We start from the raw sequence: 20331 nt of genomic DNA, 5'->3' as shown, positions 1-20331 counted from the left end.
GACAGTGGGACAGCAAAGCCTGAAATGGATAGGTTTTTCCCAAGTAAGAACATCAGGATCGATTAGATGTACAGAGTGAGGGAAATAGAGCAACTGAGGATAACTCCAGGGCTTCTGGTTTGGAATGCTGATGGAAGAGAGGCTATTCATTGCGACAGAGTAGTGAAGGAGAGCTACATTGAGAGGGAAGGAGAGTCATGAAAAATTCCGGCCCACAGGCTCAGGCTAGAGGTCATCCTGAAGGTCACAGAATGGTAGCTGAATCCTACAGGGACTGTGCTATGCCTCTGAAAATTTTGCATCTGTAACAATGAAGCTGGCAAAAAAAAAAGAAAGAAAAAGAAAGAAAGAAAGAAAGAAAGAAAGAAAGAAAGAAAGAAAGAAAGAAAAGAAAGAAAGAAAGAAAGAAAAGAAGAAAGAAAGAAGAAAGAAAGAAAGAAAGAAAGAAAGAAAGAAAGAAAGAAAGAAAGAAAGAAAGAAAGAAAGAAAGAAAGAAAGAAAGAAAGAAAGAAAGAAGAGAGAGAAAGACAAAAAAATCCAGCAATCTCTGTTGTAAGATTCTCCAGAGTCCCTGTTGCTGATTCTTATTGTCAACTGCCTTTCCTGACTGCTGTCCCCTGACTTGATTTCCTCCTTGGCCTTCAGATCTGCTTTTGTACACTGCAACGCTGGCTCGATTCAGCTCACACCGTTATTCTTTGCAGACTCCCAAGACTGGCTCAGAAAAACCTTTATGCTGCCTATGCTGCTGAGTCTCTTCATTAGACACTGAGGGAGGGAAGGACAAAAAAAGAACATGTAGAGCAAGAAGAAAGAAGGATCTCAGGAGAGTGGGAATAATAAAGCAGCCATTAGCAAACTTGAAAAACTCTTCTTTCTTCTACGGTGTGCATTTCCAAGTCTTATTTTCAAGGGAATTATTTGAAATGGCTGATTTGGAGAACTTGGGTCATTTAGGTAAATTTGGATTTAGAGCCTGAACTCTCACCCGAAAAATGATTCAATTCATTGTAGCAAATGCTATTTCATTCAAAAGCCCTTAGAAACAATAGAAACAATGATAACAAAAATATATGCAGTCTGCAAAGTGGTTTGTTGATTTCTAGTAATTGTTTATATAAATAATCTCATCTCTTAAGAATAAAGCAGTCCCTTATAATTCACTATGGATTAAAATTTGCCATTTACTAAATATTTTGCAGGAAGATGAGAAACAGCTAGAGCCAAAAGTTTGCTTAGTTTAGATCACTTGCAACTTTTTTGCTCAATGATGGATAAACTAATGATCTGGAACAGCTATGTTTCTTTCTAGGTGGTATTACAATGTCAAAGGTATGGCTTATCTGTCAACTCTGACCTAAATGATAGTTACTAAATTCCCCAAAATGCTACTTGTCAATAATCTATTTGCAATGGATGAAGGAAGTTGTTCTAGTCAGGATAGGCTAGGTTATGCTGCAGTGACATATAATCCCCAGAGCTCAGTGGTGTGAACCACAGACTTAAATATGATGCACATGCATTACTTGTAAATGGAAGAGCTTGTTCCGCATCACCTTCACCCCAAAACCCAAGCTAGTCACAGTAGCAGGACAGAGGGAGGATAAAGAATGATCATTCAGTCTTGATCCTAGAAGTGACATATGTCATTCTGCTTACATTGCTTTAATCCAAAAGTTACATGAGTTGGCCTAAATTCCATAGGGAGTCGAAAAATAGAAAACTAAGTATTAAGGAACAAGTGTAAATTTTAACAGAACAGGAATAAAGACACCTTAATTTTAGAGTTCTAGGTTCATCATCAAAATGTATGAAAACAAAAGCAAAGCAAATAATAAAATACAGTGAACCAAGAATGCACATTGAAAAATTGAATGACATAGTATCAAAAACAAGATATGGGGAGGGACATATTATAATTTGAATCTTATTTTATGAGTGAGGTTCAAATATATTAAGTGACTTGCCCAAGATCACACAGCTATTTTGCAGTGGCCTTTTACTTCTGGTTGGTAGTCTTTGAATTAGGAACCCACAAAGACTGAATTTCAAAACCCCACCGGTAATGAAAGCACAGCTAGCATAAGAATTTTTTTTTAATAATAATTATTGAGGCAGCCTGGGTGGCTCAGCAGTTTAGCGCCTCCTTCAGCCCAGGGTGTGATCCTGGAGACCTGGATCGAGTCCCACGTCAGGCTCCCTGCATGGAGCCTGATTCTCCCTCAGCCTGTGTCTCTGCCTCTCTCTTTCTCTCTGTGTGTCTCTCATGAATAAATAAATAAAATCTTTTTAAAGATTAAATTAAATTAAATTAAAAATAATAATAATTATTATTGATCATTTCTTCATTCTATTTGTAAGGAGCTAATTGCCATTTATTCCAATAAATAAAGTCAAACCACCACTCAGAGACCCTTTATATGTCTAGATTGTCCAGGCTTATAGGATAAGCAATTGCCTGTTACCTTCTCTAAGAGCTTATCCTTCAATAAACCCTTAGGATAAACCATGAATATATGCTTAAGCATGTCATCTGAAGTCAAGGAGAAGGATTGGCAAGTATTAAAGAGACATGAGAGAGCCTGATTCACCCCAAGCAGAGTTCTCCAATAACCATGTGCTCTTAATATTCCATAGAGGAAATGAATAATATGGAAAATTAATTGTAAAGAAAATATCTTGGCCATAAACTTTGGCATACTCAATTTTCCTTCTGAGCTTGCTTAATAATAATTTTTTAAAAATCATGTTGGCAAGCATTCTTTTCTCACAAGAACTTTTTTTGTTGAAATCAAGAACTTGTTTCTAAGAATCACAAAGAAACATAGAAACAAAAGTAATAAAGAAACAAGAAGAAATGACAACCCTATTACAGGGTCTGAAGAGGCATGTCTGATGGCCTTTGCATCATGTTTTGATAACAGATTGAACTTTGAGGTCTGTGGTTGAGAGAGAACCATTAAAAAATCAGCCATGCCTTTAATAAAGATAATGTGGGTCATCTGGTTGTGATGCTCCTATAAAAGCAGGTGATAAATTAGTAAACAAAGCATCTTAGAAGTTTTCTGCTCCAAATATGGTCCCAGTATAAGACTTTCTTCTTGATCATCGCTTGATGGTCATATTACCCCAGGTCCTGTGATGGGGTAGTTCACAGCAACTCCAGCTCTCAAATTTAGCATGTCTTCCACTAAACTGAGCTGAAATTTTCCCAACCAAACTTCTAACATTTGTTCCTAACTTCCTCCTAAAGTGCGACAGAAAAGGACTGTCCCTTCTTCCTATTATTGTAAATATTTTAAATTGGTTTTCATGTCCTCACTCAAAATTTCAAAACACAGAAAAGAAGCTGCCTACTAAGATTCTTGCAGGTTCCTCAAGTGTGTCAAGGTACTGAAGCTGCCAAACCATGAGTCTGTGCTCTGCTCATCCACAGAAAGTATGTCTTCTGAGATCTTAAGGTGCTGTCAGATGTCCGAAGTTAACACTATCTGGCTGATTGTGTTTTCTGGATGAGGATTTGGGGGAAAAATTAAAAATTAAAAATAAACTGAGAGGAAGGTGAGATCCTAGAGACACAACCCTCAGAAGAAGAACCTTAATCTCCTATATGTTGGAAGTGACAATTGCCCTGCTGTAATAGCAATCAGGAAACTTTTTACCATGTCACTGTTGTTTGCAGTACTGTTCTTTTGGCTGTATTTGAGGGGATGCGAGGACTGACCATTACAGGAACATAAGTATATTGCTTCTTGTTTAGATTTTATTTCATAGTAACAAAATTCAACATGAATTCATCTAGACTTTGAAGGAGGTTAAGGAGTATAGTACCCCCAAAGAACTACAACAAATATTTACAGCCCAAATATTACAGGATATGAGAATAAACTAGAGGGTAGAGAGTATTCTCTCCAGATGAAGAAGAAATTGTTTGGTACTTAAGATAAAACACAAGATCAAATCTATGAGATTTGCTTCCAGTTAGCAATAATGATCAATTCAATCTTAAATCCAAAGCATTTCATTGATTCCAGAATAGTAATACCAAAGACCATATACTTGCTTCTGGCCGCTGAATCTTAACAGTGCAGATTTAAAAACCAGGAACCATTTTTAGGGGGTCCATCATCTATCTTGGTTAAGATCCCAAAATTCATATGGTTCAGTGAGTTCTCATCAGGAAATTTCTTCCCATGGATGGGCTCGCTATCAGGGCCATTGTGGCAGGTGAAGTCTCAATCCTGGAGTGGAAGCAGAATGGGCTGGCAAGACGATGACTCTAAGTGGTATCATATGCAAATCAGGAACCGAAACATTTTTAAAAGAGCAAATTTGGAAGCATATATACAAAAAACTCTAGAAGTATGTTATATAATAGTATTTGAAAATGTGATAGAATGGACTCAGGAGTTAAATGTGCAACATTTAACATTAACATTAACATTTAAATGTGTAAACATTTTACCATCAGGCATTGTTTCAAATAATGCCTCTGCTAAGTGAGAACTGCTAATCTGAATTTTGTCCCATTTACAAGAAAGTTAATTGCCACCCAAAATATTGACCACTGTACTTGATCTCTCAGCAGCATTCAAAATGACTGTCCCCTCCTTCCTTCTTGAAACATTATTTTTTCATGACCAGAGCCCCATGGAAACCATGCAGTTCCAATCCTTATACATACCAAACTACATCTGCATCTGTCTGGGGAGATCTGTTATTGAACTTTACCTGCGAGGAAGACACCAAAAGATAGAGAGCCATGTTTTCCCTGACTTTTATGTCTTAACACTGATTGAGTTTCCTTCTCACCTCCCTGACCCTTCTCTGTCTCTACTTTAGGCTCACTTTCTTCTGTCTGGCATTTAATGTTGAAGCTCCAGAAAGTTTAGTCTCTTTTCTTCTCCCTCTATACTCTCTTTACTGCAGCCTGTGAAACTGAGTATTCCATGGTATTTCAAAGCAATGTAGCACGGTAGTCACCCATTCCCACTGTCCAGTCCCATTCTGAGATAAGATTGGCTTACTATCCAAACATGATCAAGGCCCCATGGTGAACCACGTCATCCTAATCCTTGTACCTGCCTCCACAAGCGTTTTTTCTATCCGGGAAGGCCCACTGCTGAGCAACATCTTTTGGAGAGACACTAAGGTAAAGGGAACCATGTTTTCCACATACTCATACAACTTGTGTTTTTGACTTATGATTCTTCCTTGGAGCAGCCATTCCCACACACAGACAATCCTTAGCCTGAGTATCGTCTTCATTATTTCCCTTTCCTGCCAGGTTGCTATGGTGCTTCAGGGGGAATTGAGACACAAAATCCCTCTTCTTTGAGGCTTCTTTCTATTTAATGCCTTTTTATTGAGTAGTAAATCATATTTTCTTGTGCCTTTGTGTCTAGTAGATTTAGATTGTATTCTGAGCATTGTGTATGTTATAAAGATACTGCATTCTGTTATGTTCCTCCAAAGAGTTTTGTCTTTGTTGTTGTTTTATTATTTTTGTTTTGTTTTAGCAGACATTCAACTTGGCTGTATTCAAACTCAAAATTCTATGCTCCCTGCAGTGGGTAGCAGTTCAAATGTCAGTTCAGTTCTTTTAACCTTAGTAGGATACTTGGATTCTGCTCCATGTATCCATGGTTGTTGAGTCAGCAAGAGAAAGGGGATCAGTTTATACATAGAATTTCGGACTCCTCAGTTTTGCTTCACCTTTTAGGATTCTCCTCCCTTTGCAGTAGCTATGGGGTTTTATCAAGTTTTAGTCTACCCATGTGGTATTGAGTGGGGCCTTTCCTCAAGTTAAAAATTGTAAAAAATAAAAAAGGGACACCTGGTGACTCAGTGGTGGAGCACTTGTCTTTCGCTCAGGGTGTGGCCCTGGGATCGAGTCCCACATTGGGCTACCTTCAGGGAGCCTACTACTCCCTCTGCCTATGCCTCTGCCTCTTTTTGTGTGACTCTCATGAATAAATAGAATATTTTTAAATAAATAAATAAGTGTATGTATGTATGTTGTAGAGAAAATAAAATAAATAACTCATCCAGTGCTGGTCCTTTCTTCAAAGGATAGACGTTTCTGCCTGCTTCTGGTCACTCTCCAGTATTTTCAGTATATGTATTGTCCAGAGTTGTGCATTCATGTTACACTTCCTCAGAACCAGCTTCAAGGCAACCCCAGGGTTCCAACCTCTAATTCACTAGCTGTATAAGTTGTGTGACTTTAGGACAGTTTCTAAGTACAAAATGAATATAATGATTTCTATCCTATAAAATCATTATGCATAATAAATAATAGTGACTGTACCAGTCATACAATAAATGCTAATTTATTCTTGCCATTCTAGCTCCCAAATGAGCCCATGGTTAATTTTCAAATATAGACTTTGACTCTATCTGAATCACATCAGGGGTTTGTGTATGTACTTTTGTTTTTTAACGGAGTGTCACAAGATTAACAGGAGGTTGTGACGTTGTTTAGGGATGAGGTTTGTATTGTTAAAGACATGGTATAGGTTTGCTAACAGCTGCTTTATTGTCCTTCTGAGATCCTTCTCTCTTCCTGCTCTACATGTCTTTCCTTTGTCCTTCCCTTAGCTTTCAATGAAGAGCACAGGAAGAATGAAAGTTTTCCTGGGCCAGTCTTAGGAGTGTGCAACGAATGAAGGTGTGTGCATGGTGTATGCATGGACTATTTCTTAGACAGTTAAGCTATTTTGTCAAAAAAAAAAAAAAAAAAGATGAGGTATGTGTGGGTGGCTCAGCGGTTGAGTGTCTGCCTTTGGCGCAGGGCGTGATCCTGGGGTCCCGGGATCAAGTCCCACATTGCGCTTCCTGTATGGAGTCTGCTTCTCCCTCTGTCTATGTCTTTGCCTTTCTCTCTCTCTGTGTCTCTCATGATTAAATAAATAAATAAAATATTTTTTAAAAATGATGATAATATACTTTTCTTTCCTCTGCTGAAAATATTCAAGCATTTCCTGAACAACAGTTATATTCTATGAGCGAGTAATTTGCACTAGAAATTTCAATGTCTGTTTAAGCAAAGAAAGTAAAAACAGTCATGAAACTACTCATAGTAACACCAATAAATGCAGTAGCATATACCTTTTTTTTTTTTTAAGTTTCCACAGGGCAGAAATACAAAACCATAATAATACGTAGAAAACTAGAAGTTTAGAGTACATATCCAAAAGTTTATTAACAGAAGACCAAACTAATGTATAATTAGGCATGAGTACCAAATTATAAATAGATTCTTCATTTCTTAATATCATTGCATACCAAAAACTGTTTATATCATGTGCATAACCCCCTAATGAAGACATAAGCCATGAGGTAAGCAGAGTATATTGGATTTACTTGGAGTTGCTTGGTAGCCATTGGCCATGAAGGATATATACACAACAGTGCCTATTCCAAGAGTGGGTATTTCCTAGAAATGGTCTCCCTCTTGTGCCTGCTCTCTCGAAACTCCCATTAGTATCTACATATCTTAGCTGCCAATAAGTGGATTAGTGGTGCCTTTCAAAGTAGATTAGTGTCCCTCTGCATTTAATTAAAGTAGAGTTCATTCCATCACCCTTAAGAGCAAAATTATGCAGAGAGAAATTCCTTATGTGCAGACATTGACTACAAATATGTCTCCCATTTGGGTCCTTAAAGTGATCCAGTTGGCTGCACAGTTCAGAATTTCTGGAATAACACACAGTTTCAGTGCTTTTTCTCCTGAGAACAGAAGTGTCAGCTCCATTATTGGGAAGGAAGTGGGGAGGGTTCTCTTCCTGACGTGATTTGGAGCTCACATTTTCTAATAAGATCCCACTTGTAAGTCATTTTGTTTAACGGTAAAAATATTAATGTCCTCCTCAAGCTGATAAACTTGTCAAAGGAGAAGTCAATCAGGGTGTTTCTCTGGCTCATAGATGGACTCAGGTCATTAAACACATTCTCATCAGACAGAACGATCTCAGGATTGGTTAATGCCATAAGCATCAAAATAAATTGTTTCATAGATGGACTGACAATGCTCTGGTCTGCAGTTGGGCTGCCATTTTAAATAGCTTCTCTCACAATAGCAAATATTTCAGTCCTGAGCCATTTTATGCCCCAAAATACATGAACTACCTGACTTTTTCATAAGAACTATAACAAATGACTACAAAATATCTATCCTAGTGGTTTGCAACTATGGCTACCCATTAGAAACACTTAGGAAACATTTAAAATGCATGCTGAGCCTCACTCTTAGAAATTCTAATTTCACTAGTTTGGAGTGGGGCCCAGGCATAGCATTTTTTAAAAGGACCCTAGGTAAGTCTTCAGTTAAGATGGAGAGTCAAGGTGGAAAACTGCTCTCTGTTCTCTCCAATTCCCTCTCTGTCTGGGGCTTTGGGAGTTCCAAGAAGATAAAATATTCCTTTCTTGCCTTTTTGGGTTAATCCCCCCTAAAAAATATTTTTACTTAGACTATTTTACTTATCCATCTCTGGATAGTCTCTATCCCTTGGCTTTCAAAATGGTGATGGGCAACATGTGAAAAAAAGAAACAGAAGGGCAGAGCACTTGGAAGGGGAGTCCAAGCTCACCTCATTTCTGCTGCTCTTCGAGCTGTACACACGCCATGTATGTCAAGGTAATGACAGTGGATAGGGAAGGCAATACACAGAATGCTAATGTCCTAATGGGCACAAAAAGAGACCACAAATGGTTTGCGGGATGGTCAGGAGCTAGTTGGGAGGGGAAAATCCAACCACAAGAATGATCAAGTGCATTATCTGTGGCTGTGGACACTGGTGCCCACACCCACTCTGTTAAACAGGTGACCGAAGAACCCACCCAAAAGCCAGCTCTAACTGTTGCCTCTTTGATTGTAACAGCAAAGCCCCAGGGCATTTTCTTTCTACTCTTCCACGCCCACTCACCCAGCCTCAACTGGCTTCAAAGGCTTTAAGAAGACCCTGCTGTTTTGTAGAGTGTGTGTTTCTCTTTATCATTTGTATCTCACACATGCACAAAATCTTTACCCTCAAGACTGGATTAGGTCTTACAGGTGCTTCCTTGGTGATGCCCAAAAGCATGTGATGACAATGCCTTCCTTATCTATGAGAACACCTGAGGAAGCTCAGAGATTAAACAAATGAGACTCAACTCAAACCATTGACAACACCCAGTACCAAATTTATTCCTGATTCAAAGTTTACTGGAAATAGCAAGATACAGCCAAGCTTTGTTCCCTCAGGAAGATCTAGGATTGTTGACACCACTGCCCCGGTTGTCTATTGTCTTCGGTACGAGGATTGCTTTGCCTAAGATTTCATATATGAAGTGTAAGCACATTGCTTGAACAGAGGAGTCATTTTAGTTGTGAAGCACCTTTTTATACCTGTCCTTTCATACCTTAACTATGATGGCACCTGACATATCATGAAAGGACGCAGATGAGATTCAGCGTGAATCACTCATCAGACCTAGCATTAAGTTCGCTTCTAAATCAGTTTACATGCAATAGCAAGACATAGCAATTGGCAAATAAATCACATGGCTTATGAGACGTTTTCCAGTGAGCCATGTCCCATAAATACATATATTTCAGGTTTATTTACAATAAGTAGCTGACACAGACTAGGTTTCTTCTGCTATAAGTAACTCATAGACAAAGACTCTCCCTTATCTTTCTGCTGGTAAATATCATTTACCAAATGGTAAATTACCGTTTGTGTGTTTTACAGTAAATTTGGTTACTAGCGAGCTGACAAGAGAATTCATCTGGTTTATCTTTTCTTTTCCCAGATGTCCCAAATACAGGCCAAAAATAGGTTGTGGCCTGCTGTTAACCTTTTTTTTTTAGCATTTATAAATTAAAACAAAAACCAAAAAATCTTCCATACCCACTTGCTATCTTGACTCCCCATGAAACCTTTGGAGCAAGCAGAGCAAGATTCCTCCTCCTTGTAGAGTGGAGGAAATTCCAAATTCAGAAAACTGGAGTTATCCAGACCCTTAAAGCAAGTTGGGAATGAAGCAACTCGAGATATTTAGCCCCTGATCCACAATGTTCTGTCTTACACTTTCCCTTCTGGATCATGATGCTTCATCAAGAACAACACCTAAGTCGTCCTTGAAACTCGCATGTATATAAAGGAAAAAAAAAATTCAGAAGCACCATTTTAAACAATGACCATTGGATAATGTCTTATGTGCTCTGTGACTACCAAGAGCAGTAAGTCTTAGAGCTCTGAGCTGTGTGGGTGATGGAAGCATCGACGGATATCTTTCTAGTCACTGCTTCCAGGGGAGAAGGGAGCTCCTCTCAAGGTAGTGATAATAATGATTGTTCTCTTATGCACACGCGTGTTCCATCAGCTAGCATATGTAGCATGCTCTTGCTATACTCATCGATGACTCTCTAGTGCCTGTAGGTGTGGAGTAGGCACATAGTAAATGTTTTTGTTGGACTGAATAACCTGCATTTGGAAACTCACAATAACCTTTCAAAGCTGGAAGCTCAGAAAAAAATTATCTTTACTTTGCGAATGAGGGAAGCAGTGCTTAAGGAAATTTAATGGCATTTTCAAGTTTATAGCTGGAAAGTATTCAAATCAGGGTTTATCCCCAGATTGCAATGAACTCAAAGAAGACTCCCCGCCCCTCCTCCTGGGTTGTATGAATACCATGGCAGTGCCTTTTTTCTCTTTTCACAACCAAGGTCAGCATTGTTACTCAATAATCTCTTCATTGATTATGTAACCTTTGCCCCTCTTGTCTCCAGTTCAATTCTTGTTATTCAAAATGCAGACACTGAAAACCTTCTAGACTCTTGTGAACAGCGAGTTTGCAAGATAAGGAGTGAAAACTGGACACTTAATGCAAAGGTCCTTGGCACTAAATACCCATGTGCCTCGAATAGTCCCTTAAGCTGATAAGCTTCTGTTTCAATAACTGTAAAAGAGACCGTTCCTGTGTCCACTGAGTTCTAAAAGTCTCTGATAACTCCCCTCTTGCTACTTATTTTTGTAGTTTGCACTTATTTAGGTGCATTTTAAGGAACTGGGATTATATTTTATTTTCTGTTCTCAGTTTAATTTCACTACCTGTGAGACACCCCAGGTGAGATGCCCCATTTTTCATCAGCAGAGGCCAAGATCCATTTCATCATGGTTTAGTTTATGTCTGTCCCCATTCCTAGAAGCTCAGTCGAGTCAGCAGTCTTCCACCAAGAGCTTAGACAGGCAGTGAGAGGGAAAGTGTATTTTTGAGGACCTTTAAACACAAATCTCAAGCATGGCTGAGATAAGAAACCCAGAAGCCTTTTAGGGATAATCCCCTACCCACTTAGCTCAATCCTTAGGTAGGCAGGGAGTGGCTCTCTCAGGAGCTGTTAGCCAGGTTTAGTCATAGCAGTGACTATCTACCTGGAGCAGCAGTTAAGATACACATCATTTATGTATCTTAACTTATGACATATCCATGTGTATATTGATTGTTATCTGTTTACTTCTAATCATAAGTTGGGGTACAGAAGGGAGATCTTTGGGTATTCTTTGGGGTAATTTCAGTGTTCTTTGTCCCAACTGCATAGCAGATGCTCAGAGCATCAATGCTAACCCTCTGATCTCTCTTTGATTGTTGTTATCTTTTGTCCTAGTTCTGGTACAGTGCGACGTCTCATTTTTCTTGTGTGGTAGATTGGATTGTTGTTACACTTCTTCATTGCCTCTCTCACTATAAAATTATTCATCCACATACTTTGCCATGTGACTTTGGAGACCCTCCCCTACTCTAGACAGAGTATGTTTCCTCACCTACTTGGTTTGTGACTTGGCCCAATGATTGCTTTAATCAATGTAATCTTAGCAGACTAACACATGCAGAGGCTCTAAATGTGCTGGCATGGACTGGCCTGTGACTGCCATAAGCAGAGTGTGCCCCTTCAGGCTGGGCCCTAGAAGGCAGACACATGAGCAGACTTGACCAACCCATAGCTTGAAGCAGAGCTTCCATCTGACCCGAAGTCACATAAGCAAAATAATAATATTAACCTCTGTTGTTGTAGCCAACTGACATTTTAGTGATTGTTCTGCAGCAGTATTGTGGTCACAGGTATTAAAGTACATTTCCAGTAGGCATGCTATAAACCTAAACATTGTTTAGGCCTCTGTTTGAGATCACTACCAAAAGCCACTGTCACCTGGAAAATAGGGCCAATTGGACACTTGCAGGAAATTAACTTGAGTGGCCCTCAAGCCAGCAACCAAGCAATTCCACTAACTGTCTGTAAGTCCGAAGGTTATAGAACTCTACCAGAATGTAAAAATTCACAGCCGTACATTCCCTATTTTGTGCTATGATTTTGAACAATCCACGGAAGACACTGCTCCTATGAGAAAATGGAACTTTTATATACAGGTCTTCCCTTCCCTTGCCTTACTAGAGCAGGCAATTTGCTAGAGTTTGAGTATATGCTGATATATATGACAAGCCAGCTATATTTGATATCCTGACCATTGCTTCCTACTTAAAATAAGCAAAAACTATTTGCAATTATTAGTTAAAGCACAAGTACCATGATTGGATGCTTACCATGCACCAATCCTTACAATAGATCCTTTGCATGCATTCATTCTCTCAAAAGTCATAGCAATTCTATAAACAGAATTCCCAGTCTGTAGATGAGAACACAAGGCCCAGAGAAATTAAGTAATTTGTCTAAAGCTTCACATCTGGCTTATAAATTAGAATTTCAGAATTTCTAGAATTTCAGTCTTGTTCCTTCTGAGTCCAAGGCAATCCTGGTCTCCAGCCTCTGCAAGTCTTGTTCTTACCTCTCCAATTTTAGGTGATTTCTCTGGCACCAAGGCCAGGGCTTGGGCTCTATCAGGTTCCTAAGTTTATCTCCCCTTAGGCCTTACTAGCTCTCTTGCAGGCAGGTAGCAATGACAGATCAGGACCACCATTGCCCAATGCTAGCTTTTAAAGGAAATGAACACGAAAAGATGACACTTCACTGTGATACATCCCATATGCCAGCACCAGAAGAGAATTATCTTCTGTGTCACATGCTGGTGCCAGCATGTGGAATGTATCATAGTGAGGTGTCATCTAGCTGGGTGTATGAAGCTGGGTGTAGAAGCTACAAATCCACTTACAAGGATGTTGCTGTCAGAGGTGTCTTGACCTTGACCAACTCTTGGTCCCATGGGCAAGAAACACTTGTAGCAGGGAATTAAAGTATGATAATAAGCATGAGCTTTTCTCCAAGTTTTTCCTACACAAACATTTCCCCTTTGGTAACGGGCTTTTGGGGGTGATGTGAAGAACATGGACTCTGGAGTCAGATAGGACTGGTCATAAACAAGCCATTTACTTGTGTGACCGTACTCAAGCTAGTAACTCCACCTCACCATAAACTTCTGCTTTTGACTTGCAAATCAGGGATAATGCCTTAGGTTAGATTTCCCAGAAACAGATCCCAAGATGAAGGGTTGTATTACTAAGGAAGCACTCCCAGGAGACGCTGGAAATTGAGTAGGGGAAGCAGGAGAGACAAATGGAGGAAGCCAAGCAGGAATGTAATCTCAGGCAAACATCCCGCAAACCTGTAGGCACTCCTGGGTGGCTCAGTCGGTTAAGTATCAGACCCTTGGTTTCAGCTCAGGTCATGATCTCAGGGTCATGGAGCTCTACACTCAGCACAGAGTCTGCTTCTCTCTCTCTCTCTCTGTCTCTTACCCACTCTCTGCCCCTCCCCTCCCTCTCTCTCTGAAACAAATAAATAAATCTTAAAAAAAAAAAAAGGCCTACAAAGAGTATCCTCAGCCTAATCCTCAGCAGCACTCTGGCCCGCAAATTACACCTCTGAGTTCACCCTCCTAGAGCTGTTTTGCTTCTCTGCACCTGTTAGTGCCCAGTTCAGGGCACCTCTGTGTCTCCAATGTTTCCAAACTAGCTCCACTGGCCCAGGAGAAACCCTATGAACATAGCACAGCTGCTTACTGTTGGAGGCAAGAACACACCCAAAATGGGTGAAAAGGGACCCAAGGTGATTTTGGAGGAGTACCAACATTTTTCACCACAAATAATACTTATCTTGCTGGGCTGCTATATATCTATATGGATCTCTCTCTGCAGAGTTAGATCTAAACATCCTGACACGTAAATGCCACTTGATGAAGAGTATGTGTTAGTGTCACTGTCATTATTATTATTAGTGTTCTGTTATTGCACATATCATCTCGCTAGGTTCACAGCCAGAGCTCTGTTTGCTCTGCTCGATGATGCCCGTGGGCTCCATTTGCCATCAGGGTTGGTCCCTACATGCTGATTTCACATCATTGGCTTTCTCTAGTTGGCACCATATGTGTCACCCAATCTCACAACCACCGTCCTTTTGGGATCTTCTTCACAAGGGTCAGAAAGGCCCCACTTCTGGTCAGGTGGGATGTTTTTGAGGGAGGCAGGTGGCTGAGGGCTCAAGTTTGAGTGCTACTCTATCTCTCAGCAGTGCCACGGGGCCTCCAGCAGGACTCACCAGCCCCAAATCCTCCTCTCTCATTAAATAAACCCCTGGCCTTTTTAAATTTCGCCTATTCATCTTCCCCCACTAAGGGCTAGGGATTGCTCAGAATGAACCAAAGTCCACAAAAGAGCTTCTCTTCCCTTTATGTCTAAGATCCTGCCCCAAGAGACCTGGTGCAGCCCTCTCTCCCTAGGAGGCCTAGGACACCCACAGGAACAATGCAGTGTGGGCTTTATTTAATTAATCTTTTTAACAATCAGCCTTTTCCCTGTGCCAGTCGGGCAAACTCATCTATGGAGGAGCCTCCCCTCTGTGACTAATCCTCTATGTTAAAAGATAGTGCTTTGCTATAAAGCCTTTCCATACATCAGCTCACAAGGGCTGTATCTTTTCACAGTGCCTGACAGCCCCCTTGGCCACACTACTCTGGGACCTCATTTTCTAGGCTGCCATCATGCCTGAAATTAATCTAAGATGGGATCCTTTTACAAGAGTGGCAGCAAATATCCAATTCAATTTGCTTTCACCCAAGATTTCCCAGGAGTCATGCCGAATGAGATAATCAATGATGATTACAGGGCTTGGCCTGCCTCACTGAGCCAAAGTGTTAAAAGGAGGGAGAATTTCTGCTCCAGTGCTCACCCAAGCCAGGCAGATCCATTACTATTCTCAATGGCTCTAAACCATATGTGCTGCAGTAGTCACGTGGGGTAGGTCCAGGGGATGTACCTACGTAAGAAAAGAAAAGAAAATTCATTTTTGCTTCCCCTTCCACCCCAGAATAAGAGAAACAGAAATGTGTAGAGCATCTGGAGCAAAGATAAGTAGACTGCTCAGACCAATGATGCTGAAGAGATTTAATTTAAACAGCTAAACTTTCCTTGTCTCCGTTAGAGACTAGCAATGCCTTTGCTACTAATCCAATCAAACAAAGTATTAAATTACTTGTTGCTACCCTTTTAACCCTGTGAGGACTTTTTTCTGCTTGGATGGTTATTTCCAAACACCACAACATCCAGTGAAGGAAAGTCAAGGGCCTATGGTTCCAGGGGACCAAAGAAATCCTCCCGCCCCCTCCTCTTTCCCTGTCACTCCTCCTTCTTGCTTCACTTAGTTTTTTACTCACTGTCTGGAGGTGGGGGGGTGGGGGATCCTGAGTTCTGCACATTTTTACAAAGGCTGTATGTGTCCCAAAGTGAGGACATGATTGTGTACTAGTTACCTATTGCTGTGTAACAAATTGCCCCAAAATGTAGCAGCTGGAAACAGCAAACACATGTAATCTCGCAGTTCCTTTGGGTTGGGGATCCAGGAGCACCTTGTCTATGTGGTTCTGATTTGGGGTCTCTTGTAGGCTGTGTGGAGGGTATCAGCTGGGGCCACAGTCATCTTGAGAATGACCTGGGGAGGATAACCTCTGAGCTCACTCACTCATATCGCTGTTGGTAAGAGGCCTCAGAAGATCAGCTGTCAGGCAGACTGAGGCGGGTCTTGCCACAGGGCTGCCTCACCACCTGATGGTCAGATTCTTCTAGAGTAAGGGACCCAAGAGAATGCAGGAAAGCACCCAAGAGGGAGGCCACAGCCTCTTTATAACTTACTCTCAGGAGTAAAGTCACACTACTTCACTGCATACTGTTGTCAGTAAACCCAGCTCCTGCTCAAGTGAAAAGGATCACACAGGGCTTGAAGACCAGGAGCAGGGGTCTTTAGAGACCATCTTAGAGGTGATTATGACAGATAATTATGACAGATAAAAGGCCTGCTCTCTGGAGAGATCATCTGAGCATGATAGTGGAGAGGCATTGTCCCATCAGACACTGAGCTCATGCATGTCTGAGGCAAACTCCAACGGGGGTTTCTTTTCTGTGATGCGGAGTGCTAACTCCAGGGACTCCAGGGAAAGAAGAAGGTATCTGCGTGTACTCAGAATTGGTCTGGGTGCTCAGAGTCAGAATCAGAGCTGGAACCATCCTAAAACCATCACTGAAGGTAATGGTCTAAGGATGTACCTGTTGGCCTAAGTGCTTCCTGGTCACATTGCCTAGCAGCATGGTGAGCAGCACACGCAAGACTGCAGGTGAGAACTCTAAGACATCAAAAGGCAGAAGGGAAGAGACACAGGACCTGGGCTAGGAAGACCTAGTTGGCGATCTCTCCTTTCCTTTTGTGTAAGATTGTTATGTCATGGCCCGACTAACCATACCTCCCAGTATCTATACCCCTCTCCCACGCTGACTCTGGGCTTGCCCATGTGACTTGTTTGGGCCAACTCAACAAGATGCAAGCCCTTGGTAAGTGTTATATGCATTGGGGCTTGTCTTCTGGGGAGGCTATCCTGGGGCCATGATGCCAGGAAGCCTCCCACTGTGAGGAAACGGGAATGAAGCTCTGGCCATCCCAACCAAACACAGCTCCAGCCACCTTGCCCTTCCAGCGGGACACAGTCGCAAGAGTTGTCTCAGACAAAATTGGCAAGGGGCCAATCCAAGCACCTCACAGAACTGTGAGAAGTGATAACTTGCTGGTTTAGGCCACTAAGTGCAGCAGTGATTTGTTACATAGAAATAGTTAACGGATGTATTATCGCCACCACCAGAACTGTCAAACCTATGTAGATAGGCAATGGTGGGATTTGGAACGATCCTGTGGTCCCAGAGGCCCCAACGCCAGAAAGCAGCACCCGCCAAGTACCTCGATGCATGCTCTCTCTCTGTTATGCCACAGAAGGAGTTAACAAACATCAAATATCTGGTGGTCCTTTTATTCCTCAGAGGGAATCTGGGCTCAACTAAAAACAACTAAGCTCCACCACAGATGTATCTTTGACTTACAGGAAATTATCTTAAGAAATTGCAAACCAAAGGCCCTTAACAAGCCAGGGCTTCCTAAGAATCCAGGGGAAACTGGATACAGGACCACACTATGCTCTGAAAATGCTCTGTGGGGAAAGCAGGGCAGCCATCCATCCCAGCAAGTGATTTCTGTGGATGGTGATCAGCACAGTGGCTCCGGTGCTGTAAGGTCACTGGCCCAGGTTGCTCTCAAAGGAAATTGTTTTTCATTTCACCAGCAGGTGAGCAAACTATAGCACTTGGGTGACTCGAGCGTCCCGGGAAGCAGTCAGGTCATCCTTCTGTCTGTTGAGAAGAACATGTTGTCTGAGCAACATGACTATTACAATTAATTCCTCATCCCTACTTCCCTGGTGCCAGGCTCGCCCTCCGAATCAGTATGCAGAATGAAAACCCACTGAGACGTGAGGAACAGCTTGGCCACCCTGCTCCACTGCCTGGTAAAATTCCACTCGCTCGTCAAGTTCCAGTCCCAGCATCACCTGCTGTGGGGAAGCCTGTTTTGATCACTGGGGAGAACAAGAGAGGGTGCACGCTGCATCCTTACCACTGCTATGCATCATTACTATGTCCCACAAGGACCGGCCATGCCTCCATCCCCATAATTTGGGGTCACATTAAGAGGAAGATTTTGCCGTGGACATCTTGATATACTTAGCATGCACCTGACACCTGGTAGCATTTGGTGAAGAGCTGCACAATTCAGTCAGTCAGAAAATATTCATTGAATTCCTGCTTTGTGCCAGATCCCTGTTCTAAGATCACACCAGCGAACAAGACACACATTCCTACCTTCAGAGAGCTCGTATTCCACCCAGAGGAAACAATACACAAAAAATAATAAGTAAAATACAGAGTATATGAGAAGGTAATGGATGCTATGCAGAAAAATAAGTCCCATAGAAGCTGAAACTTTGAGCAAACACTTGAAGGCAGAGAGGGATTTAGCCAAGAAGGATCTAGGGGAAGAGAGTTCTGGGCACATGAAACAACCAGTGCAAAGGTCCTGAGGCAGGGGTGTGCCTGGTTTATTTGAGGAACAGCAAGCAGGGCAGAATGGTGATAGCTACGAGAACCAGGATGTATCCTTAGAAGATGAGACTGAGCTGGTCCTGGGGATGATTGAAGTTCATGTGGGACTTTGCAGGCCTGAGAGAGGATTTCAGCTTTTTGTCTGAAGAAAATGGGAAACTGCTTTGGGATATTTGAGCAGAGGAATGACACAGCCTGACTTAGGTTTTAAAAGGATAGATTTAAAAAAATAATAATAAAAAAAATAAAAGGATAGATTTGACTGGCCAGTGGGAAAAAGACTGTGGGCAGGTACAAGTGGAAGGAGTTAGGAGGCAGTAATACTAAGAGCCCTGACGAGAGACGCAGGGGGCTTGAAACAGGCAGCGGCAGTGGTCAGACGGTGATGCATTCCCAATAGTGCTTTCTAACAGATCCGATGTGATACGTGGAGGAAGATGTGAGGAGTTGCAAGTAACTCCCTGAGCTGGGGCCTGAGTAGCCGACAGGGAAGAAGGGGTTGCTCAGGTGGGTTGAGAGACCCAGGGCCTGCCGGGACATGCTGAGTCTGATCTTTCTGTCAGTGGAGAGGTCGAGGAAGCCGTGGGATATTCGAGACTGGAATCCAGGGAGGGCCTGTGGGCCAGAGACCTGAACTGGGAGGAATGCACATACTTAAGCCCCTTACCTTACCGTTTTGATTCCACTCTCCTCAACATTAAATTGGTTAGAGGGAGAGTCTCTCAGGCAGCATATTAGACTGGGTGATTTTCTACCATCTTTTCCGGAGCTTATACCAGTCATTTATCTGAAGACAATTCACATCCCCCCCGTGAACACCTCTTTGGCATTCTGCCTTTGGGGGCCTCTCCACTTCTGATTCCATTTTGCAGGCTCCTGAGACATCACTCTTTCACACAAAGACCCCAAGTGCAACTGGAGAGCCAGCAAACAGCCATGGGTGAATAAGCCAGCTCTGGGGTAAGGAGAGGACACAGCGGGCAGAGAAGGGCACAATTGTCCAATTACCAGACAGCAGCGGGCTGCAGAGGGCAGACATGCAGCTGCCCACTTGCAAAAGAAGCCAGTGTTGCTCCGGGGCACAGGCACAGATGACTTTATTCTTTCCAACACTGAGCAGGAGGCTCCTTGCATGTTTGCCTTAGAAGTAGAGTGAATGTGTGTCCTGCTTTGCCTAGAACAGCCTGGGTTGGTGTTTTTCATTCTAGCATAATTATAACTGCATCTCCTTTCACTTCCAAAATTACCCCAGCTTGAATAATAAATCACACGGTCACCCATTTTATAAGCTTGCCTCTTGACGTCTTTGACCTAAAAAGCCCCCAGCGCAGCCTTTCCCTGATAACCCAGAACTTTCTGACTCTTGAGCAGTTATGAATTAACTGAATCTCCATGGGCCAACCCTGGAAGCAGTAAAAGCATTAAATTCTCTTCTCCTTGCCACCTCCACTTAGAGGGACAAGGACCTGGGCAATGATCTATGCATACGACTCTCCACTTGGGAATCACTGGGGTCACTGTAGTTTTCAAGGTCTCTGGGCTTGTCTGCTTTTTTTTTTTTTTTAAATATTTATTTATCTATTTATGATAGACATAGAGAGAGAGAGAGAGAGAGAGAGAGAGGCAGAGGAGGAGGGAGAAGCAGGCTCCATCCCGGGACTCCAGGATCGCGCCCTGGGCCAAAGGCAGGAGCCAAACCGCTGAGCCACCCAGGGATCCCCGGCTTCTCTGCTCTGAGTCCAACCCTCTGAAGAGTCCTGGAGCTGACAGTATGGTAAATGGTTCAGGTCACCTATGCAGGACCACACTCTATGGTTTTAAATCTATTCATACCATAGTTCATTAATAACCTTTCTTTTTGGGGCACCTGGGTGGCTCGGTCAGTTAAGTGTCTGACTCTCGATTTCAGCTCAGGTCATGATC

The 20331-nt window shown here is 42.1% G+C and overlaps 2 long non-coding RNA genes across 2 annotated transcripts; one reads left to right on the top strand and one right to left on the bottom strand.

Annotated features, from left to right (window-relative positions):
* Positions 1–3831: 3831 nt before the first annotated feature.
* On the bottom strand, positions 3832–16318 carry LOC112673555 (uncharacterized). Its single transcript, XR_007405524.1, has 4 exons — positions 16123–16318; positions 15164–15250; positions 8592–8683; positions 3832–4279 (listed from the first exon to the last, which is right to left on the bottom strand). It is a non-coding gene; the product is annotated as an uncharacterized LOC112673555 (long non-coding RNA).
* Positions 16319–16321: 3 nt separating this feature from the next.
* On the top strand, positions 16322–20067 carry LOC112673556 (uncharacterized). Its single transcript, XR_003144875.3, has 3 exons — positions 16322–16601; positions 19281–19368; positions 20000–20067. It is a non-coding gene; the product is annotated as an uncharacterized LOC112673556 (long non-coding RNA).
* Positions 20068–20331: the final 264 nt, after the last annotated feature.

This window comes from Canis lupus, chromosome 24 (assembly GCF_003254725.2).
Source record: "Canis lupus dingo isolate Sandy chromosome 24, ASM325472v2, whole genome shotgun sequence".
Lineage (NCBI taxonomy): Eukaryota > Metazoa > Chordata > Mammalia > Carnivora > Canidae > Canis > Canis lupus.
The sequence above is the reverse complement of the archived record's forward strand: the minus strand, read 5'-3'. Positions and strand labels throughout refer to the sequence as shown.